Source organism: Psammomys obesus, unplaced genomic scaffold, assembly GCF_907164565.1.
Source record: "Psammomys obesus unplaced genomic scaffold, mPsaObe1.curated_primary_1811, whole genome shotgun sequence".
Classification (NCBI taxonomy): domain Eukaryota; kingdom Metazoa; phylum Chordata; class Mammalia; order Rodentia; family Muridae; genus Psammomys; species Psammomys obesus.
The window spans coordinates 3,969,511-3,991,360 of NW_026592510.1; the positions used below are offsets into that span (position 1 = coordinate 3,969,511).

The 21,850-nt window shown below is 40.8% G+C and overlaps 1 protein-coding gene across 10 annotated transcripts in view; it reads left to right on the forward strand.

Annotated features, from left to right (window-relative positions):
- Slc16a12 (solute carrier family 16 member 12) overlaps window positions 1-21,850 on the forward strand; it is a 77,582-nt gene that overhangs the window by 34,267 nt on the left and 21,465 nt on the right. For 2 of the 10 annotated variants that reach the window (XM_055614036.1, XM_055614035.1), the window contains exon 2: window positions 4,308-4,365. The exons of 4 other annotated variants lie outside the window; for them this stretch is intronic. The gene's annotated coding sequence lies outside the window, so the exon portion shown is untranslated. Of the gene's footprint in view, window positions 1-1,565; window positions 1,682-4,307; window positions 4,366-10,595; window positions 10,669-21,382; window positions 21,500-21,850 lie in introns of those variants that run through there. 4 more of the 10 variants (XM_055614037.1, XM_055614044.1, XM_055614043.1 and 1 more) reach the window with 4 other exon arrangements.

Consider the following 21,850-nt stretch of genomic DNA (forward strand, 5'->3'; position numbering starts at 1 on the left):
GAGCAGGATTTCTTGATACACAGAAGCGTCCTGTCACAAGATGACAAATCATTCTACGGTAAAATGTAAGAATATTCTACAGGAGAGCACACAAAATTTCTCAATACATCTTACACATTGCCAGACATGAAAAAAAAATGCTTTTTTTTGGAGTTTCACAGTTTCCTGTTTATCTTCATTTAGTAGGTGGAAAAAAAATAGGCTCAGAGTAGGCTAAGCACTTAATGAAGAGTAGGCTGTTAAAAACACACAAGTTGAGATTCAAATGCAGGGATTTGGATGTCCCAGAACTGTGTTCTCAGCCACGGTGTCACAACAGCTTGCTGCGAAGACTAAATGAGCCAACGTATATAGAAACATACATGTCTCAAATAGGGCAGGGGGGTGATGAGTGCCATGTCAGCACTAATGACTAGCGTGCCTTCTGCTTTTGAGAATTGCTGTGATTTATTATGTCCCGATCAGCAATGTGGTGATTTACTCACTTCATTAAACCTGGGCTTCCTGTCCTTTTTAGGGGAGGGTGACCTCAAAACTCATCCTGATCCTAAGCCAACCTGCAGTAAGCATGTGGCCATGATTGCCCTATGACTCTAAGCTACGGCCAGCAGGGGACTCTGCAAACTTCTCCATGAATAAGCTGAAGGAATTTGTCACAGGCTGCATGTCTGTGTCTCCCAAAACCCACATGCTAAAGCCTTAACCCTCAATGTGACCGGGTCTGCAGATGGTGCCTGCAAGGAAGTCATTATAGCTAAATGAGGTTTGGGTATAATAGAATTAGTTTCCTTATGTCTCACTTTGTTCTCTATTGCCAAAAAAAAAAAAAAAAAAAACCACAGTATCTAAGACATAGTAAGTCTCAGTTTCATTTGTATTGCTGTGACAAATACTCTGACAAGAAGCAACATAGGGGTCAAAAGGGTTTATTAGATTTATAATTCCAAGTTTATCATTTTTGTCAAAGTCAAGGCAGTAACTCAAGAAGCTAGTCACATTACATCCATAGTTAAGAGCAAAGAGAGAACAAACAAATCCTTGCTTGTCCTTGCTGGCTTCCTCCTCTTTCATACCATTCAGGATCCCCTGCCTAGGGAATGGTACTCTCCACTATGAGTTGGGTCTTCTACATCAATTAACACTCAACACAACCCTCCAGGTCAACTTAATCTAGATAATTCCTAAGCAAGAGTGTCTTCCCAGATGATTCTTGGTTGTGTCAAGTTGAAAATTAAAACTAACCATCAAAGTAAGTTATAAAGAAATGAGGCTTATTTTGGCTTATGGTTCTGGTCTAAGATGAAGGAGCTACATTTTAATAATGGCCTTCTTGTATGCTGAATCCCGATGCAGCACAAGGCACCACATGGTGAGAAACAGAAAGTGTAAGAAAGACCTAACTAAACTGGCTTTATAGTAAACACACTCCGGAAGTAACCCATGTCAATATTAAGCCATTAATGGCATTACTGGACGGATCCATTCCTGAAGGCAGAGCCCTAATTGCTTCTCAAAGATCCCAACTGGCTCTATTTTTTTTTTTAATAGCTCATAATGGGGATTACATTTCAGCATGAGTGCCAAAGGAAAAACTATGTTCAAACCAAAGCAGTTTGTAAGAAGAGATACTGGGGAGCCCAAGTTTCTCCTCTGCTCATGCATGTGCTCTAAGGACGACCAGGTGAGCAAGAAGGTATTGTCTCTAAACCAGAAAGAAAACTCTTTCCAGAAGCTGAGTTTTCTGGAACTTTAGTCATGGACCTACACACTCCAGAATTGTAAGAAAATAAGTTTCGGTTGTCTCGGCCTTCCAGTGTGTGGTATTTTGTTAAGCAGCCTAGGTGGACTAATGTAGACCCGGGTCACACCTGCAACCTAGCTTGGCAGTCAGGCCAAGAATGTACGCAGATGTGTTCCCTTATAGAAAGACTGGTTCAGTGTGTTAAATTTTCTGGGTCTTTTTTCTCCTCTTTTCTTTTGACTTGGTGTTCTCTGTTGTTAGACTTTTAACTAGGGCTTTTTATGCTTGGTTATAGGTTTAACTGTGATGTTCCCTATTTGTGACAAGTTGATCATCTGTCAGTGAGGGCTGGGACCCATAAAAGCAAATTCGCTAACATGGAATCTGCAGGAAAACTCATTGGCCACTATCGTAGACATGCTCCTGAGAAGAAAAGAGTATTAGATTGGCAGAACAGACTGTAGCCATTCACCAGCCTCTGTTGAACTGTTTTTTGTTGTTGTTTTGTTTTTTAAATTTTTAATTATTTATTTTTATTTTATTTTTATCCATTACAATTTATTCACTTTGTATCCCAGCTGTAGCCTCCTCCCTCATCCCCTCCTAATCCCACCCTCCCTCCCTCTTCTCCTTCCATGCCCCTCCCCCAGTCTACTGATAGGGGAGGTCCTCCTCCCCTTCCTCTGACCCTAGCCTATCAGGTCTCATCAGGAGTGGCTGCATTGTCTTCCTCTGTGGCCTGGTAAGGCTGCTTCCCCCTCAGGAGGAGGTGATCAAAGAGCCAGCCACCGAGTTCATGTTAGAGACAGTCCCCGTTCCCATTACTAGGGAACCCACTTGGACACTGAGTTACATGTGGGCAGGGGTTCTAGGTTATCTCTATGCATGGTCCTTAGTTAGATTATGAGTCTCAGAGCAGACCCCTAGGCCCAGAATTTTTGGCTCTGTTGCTCTCCTTGTGGAGCTCCTGTCCCCTCCAGGTCTTTTTATCTTGCCCTTCTTTCATAGGATTCCCTGCACTCTGCCCAAACTTTTAATTGGTGTCAATCTTGAGGAATGAGACCCAATAAACTAGATTTGTATAGCCCGAGGGCCTTTTCCAGATGCAGAGTAAGGGCTGACAACATGAGTGATTAGAGCCTGGAATGTATTTTTCAGCCTTATGTATGGTTATTTGCTAGAAATCAAAATGTTCATTCGCTGTTCATTTGCTCTCCTCAGACTGTCTTATTTAAAGATTCTAAGCCTGCTGAGGCACTTGGAAGAGCGAGGAGGGCTGCTGCCCATATGAAGCTAAGAACAAATCTGAGAGCTATTCAGCGTAATTCAAGCCTTTACTGATTTCCATCTTGCAAATATTGCCTTGATTTTATCTCCTAGCCCCCAGTCAGTCTATTTTTCCACTATCGGCATTTTCTGAAGTTCATCAAAGAAACCAAAGCGATTTCCTCATGGGAGCCTAGAATGCTGAGGGAACATAGCATTCTCGTTCCGTGCGGGGCAGCTGTCCTCAGAGTGGACTTGTCCTCTGTGTTATTTACTCATCAAATATTGCATCACGTTGTAAGAGGAAAACAGTTTGGAAGAGTCTAGTGAAAGACCAGGCTGGGATAAGCCTTTTATCTTATTCGTACAAGAACACGTATTTCTATCTATGTATATATGTATCCCGGCCAAATAGATTGTAGAAGATCATAAGCTTATTTTATTTCTATCTATGTATATATGTATCCCGGCCAAATAGATTGTAGAAGATCATAAGCTGATTTTAAAAATTCTGATTTGGATTTATTATTCTCTCTCTCTTTCTCTGTGTGTGTAGAGGAGGGAGGCAAGAGCCTTCAGCCAGTGACCTGTTTACAGTTGGTTCTTTTATTTATATGGCTGTTGTTTCAGAGTCTTTCTTTCTAGTGTGGGGTGATTTGGAGCTCATTCTGTGACTGAGGCTTATCTTGAACTCATAGCAATCCTCCTGCCTCTGCCTTGAGTTGTAAGATTACATCTATAAGCCACAATACTAATTTACTTTATGGTTTTAATTTTTGTAAGGTGCTTTTATTGAACTGGCCTCAAGTGAATGCACAGGCAAGCCCTGGCTGCCTTCATACTACAGCCTGCTCTCAGGAAGACCAAAAGCCTGAGCCTTCAGGTGTCTCAAGTAGGAAAACAAAAAGGGCTGTTAAAAACTAAGGAAAAGACTTAAAACTTTTGGGTACATAGTTGACATAAAAATGATATGTTCATCTCCTCTGTGTGGACTGAGAGTGTAGACTAGGTGGCCAACCGGTAGGCAGCTTTTGAGACATCCAGGGACTTCCTGTTGCCATGTACCTATATCATGAATTCTTGGTGCGTGTGTGCGTGTGTGTGTGTTTAAATAGTTTGATCCAAGTCCTCAGGCACATTGCAGAATCTTGGGGGATACTCCCTTCAACCAAATGCTCTCCCCTTCACTTACAGCTTTTTATCCCTGAGTCAAAAGGCATCAAAACAAAACTCCCACGAAAATTAAAAGGTAATGATAATAGTAAAAACCATGGCAATCTCTCCTTTCTCTGTGTTTTAGGTGTTGTCAAGAAGATGTGTAAAGCAGTTCCCTCACAGCCCAGCTGGAAGCCTATGTGGTGCGTGACAGAGGGATGGGGCTTGTGGTACCTCTTGAGTGCAGATCTGCTTTCGCTGTAAGGTGGCCAACAGGGTCAGATTGGAGTAGGCATTCATACAGAGTGCCTGCGCCAAATCAGAGTCATAGCCTTGATTTTCATCGTCCTGGGAGCTAGGGCAGTGAACTTCTCCACACCCTGGTGGAAATACCTAGGTAGATGGTGGTGCCATCCAGCAACATTGCATTGTCATTGAGATACTTGGGAATGTGATGTCACATTTCATGATGGAATTGAAGGTAGTTTGGAAATGATGCAAGGTTCCATATCCAGAATGAAAGGCTGAAAGAATGAAAGGCTGTGAGAGTATCGTTCATAGTCTCTAGGGTTGGCACTCTCCAATAGGGGGAGTCTTTGGTTGGGTCAGGCATCGGTTGGGCATTCCCTCAATCTCTGTTCTATCTGCTCTATCTTTATCCCTGCACATCTTGTAGGCAGGGTAAATTTTGGGTTAAAGATTTTGTGGGTGGGTTGGTGTTCCCCACTGGAAGACTCGCCTAGTTAGAGGGTATCCTCTTCAGTCTCTATGGCCTCTGCTACTAGGAGTCTGTGCTTGAGTCCCTCTCATATCCTCTGAGAAGCATACCCTGACTTAAGTCTTCAGCTTGTCACAGAGATGTCCCCACCCTCAGTTTCTCTTTTCTCTACAGGCTTCTGTCCTCTCTCCCCTGCTCTCCTCAGATCTGATCTCTACTTTCTTAACTCTCTGTGCCCCCTCTCCTACAATACTCTGCTAAGCTTGCAGACAGGAGCCTTTCAGAGTTATCCTCTGAGAGCCTCTACCCAGCAGTACTTCAAAACAGATGCTGAGACTCACAGCCAAACACTGAGCAATAATGCATAAGGAGTCTTGGGGAATAGTGGATGGCAAGAGAAAAGGACCAGAAATGACAGGAACTCCACAAGAAAAAGAACAGAGCCAACTAACCAGGGCCCAGAGGGGTTTGCTGAGACTGAAGCCTCAACCAAGGACCATGCATGAACTGGACTAAGGAAAAGGAGAGGGGGATGGAATAAGGAGAATAAAACAAATAAATGAGAAAAAAAAGTAGAATGCCTGGGAGAGCAAATTTCTTGTTGCCATGCTGATGGCAGTCCTGCAACTTGTAGCTCTTTTTTGGGAGAGGTCGCAGTGCCGGGTCGTCTCCTGCTCAATGTCCAGGGTGACATGGCACAGTCTCTTGACATCATGCACAATTTTCAATCTGCCATGGTAGTGAAACTGTAGCCACGCAGGGTCAGTATCTTTATGAGACAGTCTGTAAGGTCCTGTTGTAGGATGGAGTGGCGAGGAGGGAAGCCCTTTTAGATGGGCAGTGTGGGCAACCCACTGTGATGGCTGGAGTCCATCACAGTGCCAGTGGGAGAAACAGAGGTGTCAGGGACAACACAGTCTGGATAGTTTATATACACGGCTAGGGTGCTGAAGGTCTCAACTATGATCTGGACCATCTTCTCATGGTTGGCTATTGGGTTGGCGGGGCGGGTTCTTGCTCCTCACAGGCACTGTAGCTGTAGCGCCAGACCTTCTCCATGGGTGACAAACTGTGTTCTATGGGGTACTTCAGGGTCAGGGTACCTCTTTTGTCCTGGGCCATGTCACTTATGTAGCAGTCCTTCTGGACCATGCCCAACTTCATGCCATGAGTGGCTCATGATAGAGGGAAAGCTGACTTACAGAGCATTATCCCAGAGAAGCTGGCTTTGCACATGTTGGAGTTGCTGCTGAGAAGTGTCCCAATATGACCATCCAGGGTGAGGTGGGTTTCAGCTACAGTCTGGAAGTGAAAGAGCTCCAGGGGTCCTGTACTTATGGGGTGGTTGTGAACGAATCAGTCTGTTTTGGGGTGGGTTTTTTGTTTGTTTGTTTTTATTTTTGAGACAAAGTCTCACTAAGAAAGCACAGTCATAGTACGTACCTTTTTATGTTTTCTTTTTTGTGTTGAGCCCAGTATGTGCCTTTTGGTGTGCTGTAATGGTTCTCAGAACTGTACTTTGTAAGGCTTTATTCTAGTTGATGGCTGGAGATGTCATCTACACGACACTTAGGAAAAATCATCATAAGGAACGAAACAGAAGCACATGTATTTGATACAATCTTCATGTAAGGAGTTTCCGTGTGCAGTTCAAATGAGAGAAGCAGCTATATGCTGCAATGAAGTGAAAATCACTTTAAACGGTGGAGGGACACATTACTCCTGGCTTTATAGTCTTATTTCTTTCCTTAACATTCGACTCTTTTGTATCATCTCAATGAGGGAAAATTGACAATGAATGAAGATGTCCGGTCTATTATTGACAATTTTTCCTTTTGATATTATAAGAAAAATATGTTTTCAGTTATTTTCCTAATAAATATTAACAATTAAGAGACTTGTTTACTAATAATTTTCTCCATATGCTGCTGTTTGATATAGTAACTTATTTAAGGTCTCTGTGTGGTGGTGGGTGTTAAGCCCAGAGTGGTAACTAGGCTTGTCAAGTCTACCACACGACACCTTCTGCTTCTAGTTGATGTCTTGAGCACCTACATACAGACTCTATGTATCTGCACCTCATACTTCTAAATTGGAAAATGAAGGAAACAAATAGGTAAAGATTAGACTGCATTTGCTGACACTCTCGGGACAGAAATGAATAATTTTTCACATATGAATATTTTTTGTCATATGCTTTGCCATGCATTTTAACTTGTAACTGGAGTTCAGACCCATTGAAGAGGAACTATTACTCTTAAGGTATGTGACAGGAGAGTTTTGGAGGGGCAGATGATGACTTTATAACTAGTCTAAGAGTTGTGTTGCGAGGCATACGTGACTAACCTCATGCCACGGCAAAGCTCCGTGTTCTTAAACATGTACTGGTGGCTCAGGAGTTAACAGCACTTGCCACCAAAGCTGAAGACTTGAGTTCAACCCGCGGTGAGAGAGAATTATCTCCTGCAAACCATTCTCTGACCTCCATACTTGCACTGTAGAGTGTGTGCATACACACGCATACAAACATATATATGTACATGTATACATGTATATGTATATATATGTATATAAATATATGATGTCACATTTATTCTTTGTGAAAGTGTGTGTGTGTGCGTGTGTGTGTGTGTGTGTGTGTGTGTGTAAAATGTGGCTTTAAAAGACCTCACTGAACAGTTTTATAACTGAGGTAAGGAGACCTTAGAATTTTTTCGGCAGGGGAAATTTTGCTTAGAGGAATGTGGGGTTCTTTTCCGTTTTAGAAATCATAGATCTGGGAAAGGGATGGGCAAGGAGGAGGGAGAAATGATGGGGATAGGAGAGATGAGAGAAGGTATAGGGAGAGAATAATTTAAATGTGTTGTACACATGTATAAAATTGTAGAAGAACTTGACTTTTTAAATTTAAGGTATTTCCAGAAATGAATAACTGTGTTTTTCTAGACATGTGCATTCAAGGCACCATATCAATCAATAGAAACCTGAAACTTGGCAGGAAGATGAGAAGCAGAGAGTAAGATTTTGCATCATGCATTTGAAGGTGACAGCTGGCTGAGACAGTAGGCACTCCGACTCACAGAGAAAGGGGCGGTCAGTTTCACAAGTAAATTTTATATTAAAAACACCAAAAGATCCAGTTCAGTAGCTGCAGAGTCTTGTAGTTCAAGTGTGGGGCTGAGCTGGTGCTCCAGCCTTGACCACAACCGAGTACATGCAAGGCCAGCCAGCCTCTGGGTGATGCTACTGTGTAGCCATTGCCATTTGTTTCTTCAGGCTCACTCTCCAGCCTATTCCTGCCCTGCTCTCTGGCAGCATGGACAGTATCAGCTGGGTACAGGAAGCCCCACCCTGGTGCTCTGAAAGCAGGAGGAGTCTGAGGATGGCGCACGCATACATTTCCTTCACTGTTTCACTGTCACATCCCGTCGAGGGGCTGCGTCCCCTTCCCCAAAACCGTCTACAGCAAGCAACACACCAAGGGCTCAGTAGCTGTTCACCCTCTCTGTGCGTGGCTTCTTAGGCATCACATGAGGATAGATGCTGGTTTTTACTCTCACTTTTACTGGGTCTTTAACCCTGCCCATACCTTTGTGAATTGTGCTGTTGTTGAATTTCCTCTCACTTCCTAGTTCCTGTTGGACATTGCATATTGTCACTGGTAGGAAACCATGCTCCCCGAAGTACCAGTACTGTTCTCAGTAAACACAGGGGCTTCTGCTCCGGGAGCCTCGGGCCTGGTAGACAAACAGACAAGTCCAGGAGCTGTACATTCATATAAATGTGCAGGTTTGCCAGTCGGTGGGGCACATTACACATCACCATGCTTTTCAAATGTTTGGAAATGCCTCAGTGAGCCGTGAAATACAGTTTATTAGAAAATATAAAGTTCACTTTCCCTGATGTCTTTGATATTCCATCAGATAGTTTACATTACTAATGACTATTTTCAGGTTGGCAAAGGTCATAATTTTGAATATAGGGATCACACTCATGCGCAGAAAAGTTGGGACTTCAGTTCTGAGATGTTTGTGGTGAGAAGACTTTTGGGGGTTCAAAACTAGAAGGTGGAATGAAATGGTTTATTTGTAACTGACATTATGAGGACAGGAAGAAAGATAACTAAGCCAAATCTAAAGTAAGTTCTGTAAAACTATTTGTAACTTTCTGATTTCAAGAAAGAAATTTGGGTTCTGAGTCTTAGGGCGCAGGAAGAATCCTCGGTCTCGGCTACACCTTGTCCTCTGTGTGACCTGCTGTGTCTCAAGCAGCGAACAGAGTCTACAGAACACAAAAATAAACATCTCCGAGGGCCTGTGGAATTTGATGGCCTGTGTAATGTGGGGCAGACAGCAGGCAGCATGCCAGGCTCTGCAGGTGAACCCTCCCAAGGCCCACGCTCCTTTTTAACCACTCTGCAAAAGGAAAGAACGAGAAGCCTGGCAGCGCCGTTCCATTTCTACACGTGTTTCCCACTCTTCTCTCAGAGCCTGGGCTCAGCCTTGTGTCTCCAGTGGGATGTAGACACTTAGGGCTTCATGACTTAGGTTCCGGGAAGGTTGACTACAGTGGCTACAAAGAACAGAGAGAGGCTGGGTGAATTCCTACCCTGTTTCTCAAGCTCCTTGTACCACTTGCCTGTGTGATTTGAGAAAATGTTCAGACTAGGGAGTTGGGGAAGTTCAATGCTTATTGACTCCTAGTTGCTTCCAGCTACCAACTTAGGCACACCTCCAAGCAACAGTTCTCACAATATTCTATAATACAAAGGGTTAACATCTAGCTAGCCGAACAATTTGACTTCCTGCCCCTCTTGTCTCAACAGTATGACGGCGCTGGTGCACCATGATTACAGAGTGAGGAAATGTGTAGACAGGTTGTACTGTTCTTCAATAACAGGCTTCTTAGTGACCAAAAAAGACTGTGCAATATATCTCAAATCCTTGGTTCTCCTCTGGAGCCAAGATGCCTTTAGTATAATATGACCTGACTTAATAATGCCATAGTCTGTTAAGACTATAAACTGGGGTTGGAGAGTATGCAAGATAACACCGAGCTAGACAAAAAAAAATATATGTACTGGACTGTATGGATAGCAAGCCACGAGCTTTATGTCAGGCATTTTGCCTACAGTGGGTTGTATGGCATGCCTATCTCCATCTCAGCCATTTACATCCCACTATCTATGTCAGTCTGTGTCATCCCAAAGAAGACGCCTCTCGGGGCTCCCACTTACAAGAGTACTTCCAAATGAGAGAGAGAAAAAAAACTCAGTTCCTGTAGAAAGTGGAAGATTGGGGCAGATTCTTGGTTATGGACTACATAGTGAACAGGTTAGAACAAGCACTTGTCTGGCTTTGTGTGATGACCTAGATCAGCAGCTCTAAGGGTAGGGGGGAATGTTTTGGTTTCTGTACTGGTCGCAAAACTAGTTGTACCTTTTCCTTCCTTTCTATGGGCCAGATACCATGAGAACCACTCTGGAGTTCATTCTGGGTTTTATATAAAGTGTTTCTAGCTTCCAAATACCAGGCACAAAGTAGAAACTGTCACATCCTCTTTAGCAAAGGTCAGTGTTGCAATTTAGTGCCCAAAGGTTCTTGACAGACATCCAAGGTCTTCCGGCGAAAGCCAGTAGTCATTTGTTTATTACAAGGACCTGTCTGAGGACTAATGAGAGAGAAGCAAAAAGGAAGAGCAAAACACTAGTCTTTCTTTACCCCAGAATAACATTAAAAAAAAATTTTTTTTTTGCCATGACACATGATGAAGGTCGTTATCAACAAACGTAAGTAACTCCATGTTCAGCTGAAGGAGTACCAAACACCAACGGCTCTCAAGTGGGCAATAACTGCCGGGACCTGGCAAGAGCCTATGCAAGTTGAGCAGGATTTTTTGATTTTTTGTAAAACTTTCTCTCATCTCCATCCTTGGAAGTGCATTTGCCCCTGGGTGGGAGTTTGTAAAGCCACCACCTGGAACACTTTGATGCACTGATGTAAAGACACTGAGGCAGACTTTTAAAATTCTCTCCTAACATACTTGGATATTTGCCCTTTATTAGTCTCTAATGTACACGGTCCTTTGGGGTTACCTAGCCAAGGGCCAGAATGTCAAATGATTGTATCTTGGTTGGGATTATGTTTAATTTTTGTTTAAAAGGAGTGTAAAAATGTGACCAAGAGGCAATGCGTTTCTCAGTGAATGCCCACAAGAGGCTTACAATCAGAAGGGTTTAGCAAATGTAGCCAGGACACAACACCAAGATGATAGATGATGCAGCACAAACAGGGCTGTCTAAAAAGAAGAATTTCAAATGGGACACCCTAAGTGCTACAAATGATAAATGCCCCCCTCCAAGAAACTGTGACAATAGAGTCTACTGTGGATCCTTACAATTTCTTTGTGTCTATCGTAAATCTAAACTTCTCCACAAGCCTGAGTTTTAAGTGAAGGTAAGAATGGAAAATGTATCCTATTGCTTGTGTCCTTTCTAAAAATACTTGTCTCTCTCCAGATCTTTAAGATCTTTTCCCATTTTCTTCTAGCAGTTTTATAGTTTTTACCTCTATGTTTCAATTTGCTATTCATTTGGAGTTTGTTGTGCATATGGTGTAATGTAAGAGCCTGCATTTATTTTTTTCCCTATTGAATTACTTTTATTCTAATTGCAGATCAATTAGAATTGATCTGTTCGGCAGTAAGTATTACATGGTGCTGTTTGCTTTGGTTTGGAGTACGTTTTAAAATCAGTTGGTATGTTGCCACTGGTGTTCATTCTTTTCAGAAAGTATTTATTTTTATTTTATGTGTATTAGTGTTTTGCCTGCATGCATGTCTGGGCACCAAATGTATGCCTTAGGTCCGCAGAGGCCATAAGAGGGTGTTGGATTCCCTAGTACTGGAATTACAAACCATTTTGAGGTACCACATAGGTGCTAGAACTGAAGCCAGGTTCTCTGCAACAGCAACAAGCACTATTAACCTGCAGAGCCAACTCTCCGGGCCCCACTCTTTCCCTTAAAAATTATTTTGACTTCTATAGATCTTTCTTATTTGCTTGCAAATTTTAGAATCTGCTTGTCATCCTCTATTCAAAAGAGATTATTGATATTTTGGTTGGAATTTCATTGGAATTATATTAGTCAGTTTCAGAAGTGATGATATTCTCCAAGTCTTGTAATCAGTAAACATGGTTTTTCTATTTCTCTGTTCTCAGGCCTCCTTAAATTCCTCTCAATGCTGTTTCTAATTTTCAATCTTTAAGTATTGTGTCTATAAATATTATGAGAAATTCATTCCTAAGCTTTTCTAATTCTTCAGCTTTTATAAAGTAGTAGTTTAACTACAACTTTTAGGTAAATCTTTAAAAGTATTCTTATTGTTTATGTTAATATTATTATATGTGTATGAGCATTTTGTCTTCATATATGTCTGTATATCATGTGGGTGCTTGGTGCTTCCATGGCTAGATGAGGTTAGCTCCCCTAAACTGGGGTTACAGATAGTTGTGTGCCATCATTTGAGTGCTAGAAATAAAACCTAGGTCTCCTAGAAGAACAGTCAATATTCTTGACTCCTGATCCACCTTTCCATTCCTTAAACTCTAATTTTTAATTGTTTACCATTGACATAAAATAGAATTATGTAAAAAAGTAATAATAGTAAATTCTAATTAATTGAAATGAATAACCTTTGCTCATCAAAATGTAGCACTAAGGGATGAACAAGCCATGAACTGTGAGAAAACATTTGTAACACATTAATTCATATCTAGAATAAAGAAATCTTATTTCTCATTAAAATAAGATATTAGCATGTTAATAGGTAGGTGACTCATACAAGAAGATTTATGAGTAGTTAATTATTATGTGGAAGGCAGTTAACAGAATTAGTCACCAGGGAAGTACAAATCAGAATGAAGACAAGATCATTAACTATACCAGCACAGCTGAAATAAACATATCTCAATAACAAGAGAGGTCTTCACTCAGAAAGGCAAATGAGACAAGCATTGGAAGAGGGAGAAAGGTGGGAACAGGACAGAAACCTCTCACAGATGCCCTCTGAAAGACTTCGCCAAGCAGGGTATCAAAACATGCTGAGATGCATAGCCAAACTTTGGGCAGAGTGCAGGGAATCTTATGAAAGAAGGGGGAGATTGAAAGACCTGGAGGGAACAAGAGCTCTACAAAGAGAGCAATGGAACCAAAAATTCTGGGCACAGGGGTCTTTTCTGGGACTGATACTCCAAACAAGGACTATGCACGGAGATAACTTAGAACCTCTGCACAGAAGTAGCCCAAGGCAGCTCAGTATCCAAGAGGGTTTCCCAATAATAGGACCAGGGACCATCTCTGACATGAACACATGGGCTGGCTCCTGGATCACCTCCACCTGAGGTAGGAACAGCCTTGCCAGGCCACTGAGGAAGACAAAGAAGCCAGTGCTGAAGAGACCTGATAGACTATGGTCAGATGGAAGGGGAGGAAGACCTTCCCTATCATTGGACTGGGGAAGGGGCATTGGAGAAGAGGGAGAGAGGATGGGATTAGGAAGGGATGTGGATGGGGGCTACAGCTGGGATACAAAGTGAATAAACTGTAATTAATAAAATTTTTTAAAAAAGTAAATAAAAAAGAATGAGAGGTCATTGGAATGCACTATGTTGTTGACAATATCATGAAACCATCTCAAGTGGTTTGACAGTTTCTTCTGAAGCAAAGGTGTTACTTATATAAGGCTCAGCAGTTTCATTCCTAAAAATATACTCCAGAAAATAAAGCATGTCCACAAAACACTTGTACACACTTGTTGACACTTTTATTTACAATGGTCTAAAACTGGAGCCAACACTGACGTCCATCATAGGGAAAGGAAAAGACAAACTATAATGGCTCCATAATGCCGGCTACCAATGAGCAACAAAATAGAATCAGCTATGGAAAAAAACAAATGGAACGAAGCTGGAAATATTGTAAAAAGGTTCTAGAGATGTAGCTCAGTCTTGCTTAACATAGATGAGGTCCAAGTTTAAGACCTTAAACTTAAAACAAAAAAGTCCCATATTGTATGAAATTCTTAACAGACAAATCAGTCTGTACTGACAGAAGCAAATCGGCGCTCACCTTATGCTTGAGTTAGCTTATGGGGGCATGATGGAACATTAATTAGCTGGTGGTAAAATGTTCCATGTCATGATTATGGTCATGTGCTCGGACAAATGTATATACATTTGCCAAACACATTGAAATGTGGTCCTTAAAATGAGTGTGTTTTTGGCAGCTGGAGAGATGGCTCAGGAGTTAACAGCACTGGCTGCTCTGCCAGAGGACCAGAGTTCAGTTCCTAACATCCTCACGGTGGCTCACACCTGCCTGTTCAGGGAGTCTGACATCTTCATCCAGCCTTCATACACACACACACACACACACACACACACACACGCTCACCCACTCAGACACACACACACAAAATGGAAATGCATACACACACACACACATATACACATACTTACACACTCACACATGAATCACAATACAATAAACCATTTTATTGTGTTTTCTTATATGTAAATTATTTCTCAGTTTTACACATTTTTAACCATCTTGAAGAGTTTGATCTATTTGCCCACCAGCAGTCTTTCTTGCACATTATTCATCACGTGCACAGATTGGCTCCTTGCATGGGGTGTTTGTCTCCTCTCTTGGGTTTGTTTCCTTAGAGTGTCTGGTTTAGGAGGAACACACGTACTATCACTGTGGTGGTGGAGATGGTGTTCATTAGGTTCCTGGTTGTTTCCTAAGTTCTTGTAAGCTCGTGCAGTTTTCTTCCTCATTGGTCACCTAGCGCTCTTTGGGTCCCTTGAAATTCATTATAAAATGATTCATCTTGCTAGTGTCTAGGTATTGGGATCTGCTCCTGGGGGGATCTCTGGTTTGTATTCTGTATGGCTGGAACATGGATACATTCTCTGTCTCCTCACAAGAGTCCCTTCATAAGCAGCCATAATTCCCATTTGCCTCAGTGTGTTTGCCACAGAGTCGCTTTTCTCTCTTTGCCATGGCCGTGGGTTGCCTCATCTATCTACCACCTGTGCCTCCACTGAGAATACAGAACGTCCAGGTCACGTATTTGAGGGGCACTGTGTAGACACTGGCTTTATTTCTTTGTTTGAACCCAATACAGGGTGCCCAGGAAAGTTGTGTGTACCCATAGTTTCAGCGTCCCCTCTAAGTTAATCTGTAGTTCTCTCTTTGCCTCACTACATGCTTGCCTCCAGTCAAGATGAGGAGAAAGGGAAACCCATGCTGTTCAGAGAAATGTGGGCAATTTGCTATTCTTCACTTTAAAAATCTCATTTCTTTTACACCCTGTGTTGGCTACTTTTCCTTTCTTGATGGTGGCAATTTACCCATAAGATGGTCCCAGGGTTCTTTGTCTGAAGACATAACTATTCTAGACAGGACTTCTTCTCATTTCTATATTTATTTCTATAAATTATGTGCCTCTTGGCTCAGCCTTAATGATATAAAATCAAATGCAACTGGGCATTTATTATGAGTTTATCATGAGGGGCAGTGTATCATGAGTTACTTCAAAATTATATAATCGGAATACTTTATAAATGCTGAAAACTGAGTCAGACAGGAAATTTCACATTTTTTTAAGTACTAAGGAAGAATGAAGCTAATTTGAATTTGTAGATAGTGCTCACTTTACCAGGAGACTTACAAAAGGATGTACTTAGTGTTCTGGTTTGGATATGAAGTATCTTCCAAAGAGGCTTGTATGTTTAGGGCTTGGTCCCCAGCCAGTAATGTTTTTGAGAGTGATTGGTTCATGAACTTGCTAACTTAAACAAGATGTGTTTATAGCCGAATAAGCTCCTAGCAGGCAGAACCTAGTAGGAGGAAGCAAGTCACTGGGCACTGTGTAATGTGTCTCTTTCTCTCTCTCTTTGTATCTCTGTCTCTGTCTCTCTTTCTCTTCCCTCCCTTCCTGAGCAGCATGAGATGAGCAACTTTGCTCTGCCACACCATCCTTGCCATACTGTTCTGCCTCACAGGCTTAAAAGCAATGAAACTAGCCAACCATGAACTAAAACCATGAACCATCATCAATTTTCCCTCATTTGGCTTGTTTTTTTCATTTGCACACAGCGACAAAAAGCTGACTTAACCACAACCGGCCACCTGAATTAGAGACTAGGTCTCAGTCGTTCAGCATCCTGTTTTTGTAAGTTAGGAAATGGTGGCAGAGAGGAAGTGATTCAGTCAGGGTCACACCGCCGAGCAGGGCCACTTGGACACAGCCATCGCTGTCATCTTGATTCCCCTCTCAGCAATGTTCCATCATAACCATTCACCTCTGTGATGGCTGCAAACTCTCTCATAGAGGAAGCATACTGCCAACAGGTGAGGTGCTGGAAATAGGAGACACGGAGGGAGGAAAGCAACGGAAAGTGACTGTTTCGAGATTCCAAAATGAGAGACTCCCGGACCACGTTTCCTTTCAGCTGGCTGCTGATGCATGCATGAATTTGCACATTTCCTATAGATAAAAAAGACCACTGAGGGTAACAGGAAAGAGATGCACCCCTCCCCACAGTGCAGTGCTTTAGAGCGAAGTTGGTGAGTGTTAGCAGCTCTTTGCAAATGAGTAAATTCTTTAAAGTGCCAAGAAGATGAAGTGAATTGGAACTATATTCCCATTTGTACCGAAAGCGATAGTTTTAGAAGGACATTCTAATACAGTTTCTGGGTGAGAAAAATATTTCTGAAGGCAGAATAGGATGTATCCTTTGTTTACCGTTTTAGGTATGCTGGTGACTCAGTAAAAGATCTCCCCCCCCCCCCCGGCTTTTGGCAAATATTTGGTAGGTTAATCATTTACCAGAATGTTCAAGTTAATATGATGGGAACTGCTGGCTACTTCAAAGTATCCAGGAAGCTAGCTTCATTGTGCTGAGCCTGCACATTTCTTTGGGAAGACACATCAGTTAAAAGAACTGTTCTGAGGGAAACTCAAATGCATTGTTTTGTGAGCAGAAATAACCAGAATTCTAACCTAGTAGGGGCCCCTCCACTCTTCCTTTGTCATGTATCAGCATTGTGTGGAGATCTTGTTGACAGAAATGCCAGTAAGAAATTTGAAATACCCAGGGCAGGTGTCCAACTGTATTATCCAAGGTCTTCCAGAGATACCCGTTGCCATTATGCTCAGATACATCAGCAAAGGGGTTTCTGAGAGGAAGGGTCACCGTTGTGAGAGGGGGAGATTAGTGTTCATTTCCGAAGACTGTTCTTCAGGAGAAATGGCGAGGAACTGTGTTGCAGCTGAACGCTCTTAGAGTGTTGCTTTGCCTTCCCTAGGTCACCCAGGTTAACTTTGACCTCACAGTAGACCTTCAGTTATCATGTTGGTACTACAGAGGAGTGTTGCTAAAATTTATTTAGATTTATACAATTGTATTTGCTGTTTTAAAGATGTGCTTTTCCTTTAATTAAGGCCCTACACCATTGTGCCACTGTAGGAAAGGGAAGGCAAATGGGAGACACGGGCTTTGATGTTGGTGTTTGGTTGTGAACCTTTGCTTTCAATGGCTGAAATATCTCTCCAGCCTCAGATTTATACAGTTTTGCATTTTGTTAGTGTTCCTTATGAACAGGGTTTTTTTTTTTAAAGTAAATTGTATTACCATTTACTTATTAATTATTCATAATGATAAGTTTCTTAAGGATCATTTATTACAAGTACATTGTGTATCCACACTTTTTCTTCCTTTTCCCTACTGTGAGGTCCCTTCCTTCCCCTAGATGGTCCCACTTCTACTTTATGTATCTGTAAGAAACTTTGATTCACATACGAGAGAAAACAAGCAGTATTTGTCTTTTGTGTCACACTTACTGGATCCGCTCTTTTCCTGATGGGTTCCTGGTCTGGTCCCATTACTTGGCTGTTCTGAACAGTGCATGATACACACTCATGAGCAAGTATCTCTATCTCTGTTCACTTAGATTGTATTGGCATACTCTCAAGAGCAGCATAGCTGGATGGCATGGCAATTTTGGCTTTAGTTTTTTAGGACTCTGTACTGATTCTCTCAGTGACCGGATTAATTCTCATCCCCACCAACAGCTTAATTTTCCTTTGTATCTCCATCAACATTGTTGTGTTCTTAATGGTGGCCATTCTGACTGGGGCAAGACAAGAATGTCAAAATCGTTTGAAATTTCATTTTTTTCTGATGGCATTAAGAATGCTGAATACTTCATCTTTTAAAAACTTCTTGTTACTTCATTAGCCTATTTATTGACTGAATTGTTTGGATTGGAGGTAGGTTTTTTTCAAGATCTTTATATAATGTTAATATCAAACCCCCTGAGTGTGGACATCCAGTTTTCCCAGCGCCATTTGTTGAGGAGGCTTTTCTTTCCACGTACTTTTTTTTTTAAAACCTGTATCAAAAATTCGGTGGCTATAACCCCATGAATGTAATTCTGCATGCTTTTTAATACTCCATTGATATACATGTGTAGGGTTTTTTTTTTTTTTTTCTTGCTAGTAGCCACTTATGTTGCTGTGTTCTGTGGTTTAGCATGAAATCAGATGTTATGGTAACACCAACATCGTCCTTTTTCACTTGGCATTTCTCTGACTATTAGGGCTTTTCTATGCTCCCATATGGATTTGTCCTCTCCTAGCTTTGTAAAGAACGTCATTGAGGTTTTGATGGGGAGTATTCGGCCATGTTCACTATACCGTTTCTTCTAATTGGTGAGCATGAGAGATCTTTCAGCCTTTCAGTGTTTTCAATGTCCTTCTTCAGTGTTTTAAAAATTTTAATTGAAGAGGTCCTCCACTTCCTTTGTTAGCTTTATTTCAAGGTATTTTTAGGGATTTGTGGACTAGGATTATCTTCCTCATTTCCTTTTCAGCATGTTTGCTCTTGTCTAAGAAGCCGCTGATTGTTTTCTTTTAGCTACTGATTTTTGTATGATAATTTTGTAGCCTGCCACTTTTCTGAAAATGTTTATCTGCCCTAAATTTTCTAAAGGGCTCTTCAGAGTCTCACATATAGAAAGAACAGTATCACCTGCATTGACTTTTTTCTTTCCTGATTATATCCTTTTATTTCCTTCTTCTTGTCTCATTGCTTTAGGCAAGGTGTCAAACATTATGAACAAAAGTGGCAAAAGTGCACATCCTTGTCTTGTGATTCTAAGTGAAATACTTTGAGTTACCCCCCCCACCTCATGCATATAATGTTGGCTGAAGGTTGGTATTTTGTAGCTTTTATTAGATTGATGTATGTTCCCATCTTCAAGTATTTCATCATGAAGGGTTGTTTAACTTCGTCGAGTGCCATTTCACCACATGACTTGTGTCCCTCAGCCTATATTACATTTATTGATTTCCATATGCTGAATCACACTTGCATTCTCTAGCATGAAGCCATCTTGGTATGTATGCTGAATGATAGAATGTGTGGTTGAGTTCAGCTTAAAAGTATTTTATTGAGACTGTTTTCATCCATATGTATCAGAGAGTTGGGCTTATAATTTCCTTTCTGTTTTGTCCTTTATGGTATGGATACCAAACTAATGAAAGAGTTTGGTAGCATCATTCCCTTTCTGTTTTATGCAATGATTTAGGGACATGGCTAGTGCTATAGAGCTCTGACAGAACGCATCTGTGAATTCATCTGCACCTGTGCTTCTTTAGTTGGAATCCTTTCATTCCTCCTTATTGTTGCTCATAAATTATCTGTTTCAGTTGCTCATATTCTTTTAGTTTAATATTGGTAGTTTATATGTGAAATATATGGAATATTGTCACTTCCCTTATATTTTTCCAACTTACTGAATATAGGTTTTTAAACTGTGTCCCAGTTATCCCCTGAATTCTATTGGTGTCTATTGTAAATATCTTCTGTGTACTTTTTTCTTTCTTCAAAAGGAAAAGAAAAGAATCACAAAGAAGAAACTCATAATGTTTTAAATACAAAGTTTTGTGATGGGCTTCTGCCTATCCTAGAGTCCATGGATTGGAAAAATCCAGAAATATATCATTCTATATCCTCCTGGTTTCTAACTTCTTGTTGTTATACATCTGTTGTTACTATGATGGGTTTGTCTTTATTTTTGGCTAGATTATGGCTAGATACTACTATCTTGCAGCTTTCAATATTAATATCCTTTCTTTAGTCTTCAGACTAGTGATGAGTATTAGAACAATAGAGAAAAATAGTAAAGAGACAAGTAAATAGATGTGGGAGCAATAAAGAAGGAAGGAGATAAGGTGGCACCAGCTAAGGTTAGAATGAAAAGAAAAAAAAAGAGGGGAAAAAAGAAATGAGGGAAACTGTGATTGGGATGTAATGTAATGAGAAGAATAAATAGAAAGAAAAAGAAAACAGATAGGTTTCTAAGGGAATAGACTAGAACAGAAGAGAATAGAAAAAGGAGAAAGAAAATGAAAGAGGAAATGAGGAGAGCGATTACTAAGGGTTAGGGCAAAGCTGGTTCACAAAGCTAAGTACTAGAGAAATGTTGAGTGAAGAAAGGAACTGAGTGGGGTTCCCTCTGCTCCACACCTACTTACCTGACAGCCCGTGTCAGCCTGTCTCTACACTTTCTTTCCCTGTCGTCTGGGTTGGTATCTTTTGAAGAGACCAGAAGCTCTGTAGTGTGTCACTTACTGTGTTGAGCTTTGCATCGTTTGTCCTGTAGCTAGAGGGTGTGACTAGGTAGGGCAGTACGCAATAATACTCCTCAATTAGAGATTTAAAAAACTAGGGCCTGTGAGGACTAGAGCTGTAGGTCAGTGGTAAAGTACCTGTCTATCGTACCCTGGGTTCGATACCCAATATTGCACATAAAAAAAGAAAGAAACAAAGAAAAGGAAAAGGAAAAAATAAATCAGAAGCATTGAAAATGCTACATAATGTCCTGTTACTCTGTCACTATGACCCATTGCATGCTGAAGTATGAGTTTCTTTCCACATCTATCATATAGACATATCCCAATACAATGTTCACTCAGTATGAATAAAGGATTAACAAAGCATTCAGTTTGGCTACTTTGAGTTGGTAGTAATTAAAGCTAATACTTTAAAAGATATATTTAAATTTTTAAAACTTTCTTCTATATGCCACTATATTGGCTTTAAATTATGATCTTAAGTTTTTTCTCTCACTTTTTAAACTCTTTATTTTCGGTAATTTATCTTTGAAAATTTTTACCTAAAGCATATTCTGTGAATGATTTAAGAAAACAGTAAAAGAAAACACAAGCATTCCAAAGTAAATAAAATCATTTCTGATATGAAAGGTCCCCTTGGCTGTATTGCCCTTTGCTTTGCCTTGTAGTACAGGCACTTTGTGGAGATGGAATTAATATGGTAGCATATTTACGACTGTGTTCTGTGACATACATGTTTTCTTTGTCTGAATCCGTTCTACAGGCTGGGGCTGTGAAACTCTTCTTAACTTCACTCCTTGGTTTGGCTGAGGACTGAGAGTCACTTTGGCAAGCATACTGTTGTCTCCCCCTTACTGTTTTTCCTTCTCTTCAGCAGTGATGGTGAATGTTTTCAACCGTACAAGGAAGTCCAGGTAGAAAGCCTAAAATTCCAGCTGTCTGTGGAAACTGATGATTGCTGTACAATGGCATCTGTAGTTTTGTCATGTTTTTCTAATATAATAGAAATAAATATAATACTTAGACATAAGTATACATTAGGTTGTGCTATTATTTATGTCTGTCTTAAAATTTAAGTTGCAGGTGTGTTGTGGAAATAATTTAAAGGTGCTCCATATACACATTGCCTTTCTTTTTTTTTAAGTTTATATTACATTAGATGTTTATTTTTGGTTTGGCATAAGCCACTATTGTAATTTCCTTGGCTTTTTTTTTTTTATTAAGAATTTTGTGCAAATGTCTTTGTTGTGTACTTGAGCATATTT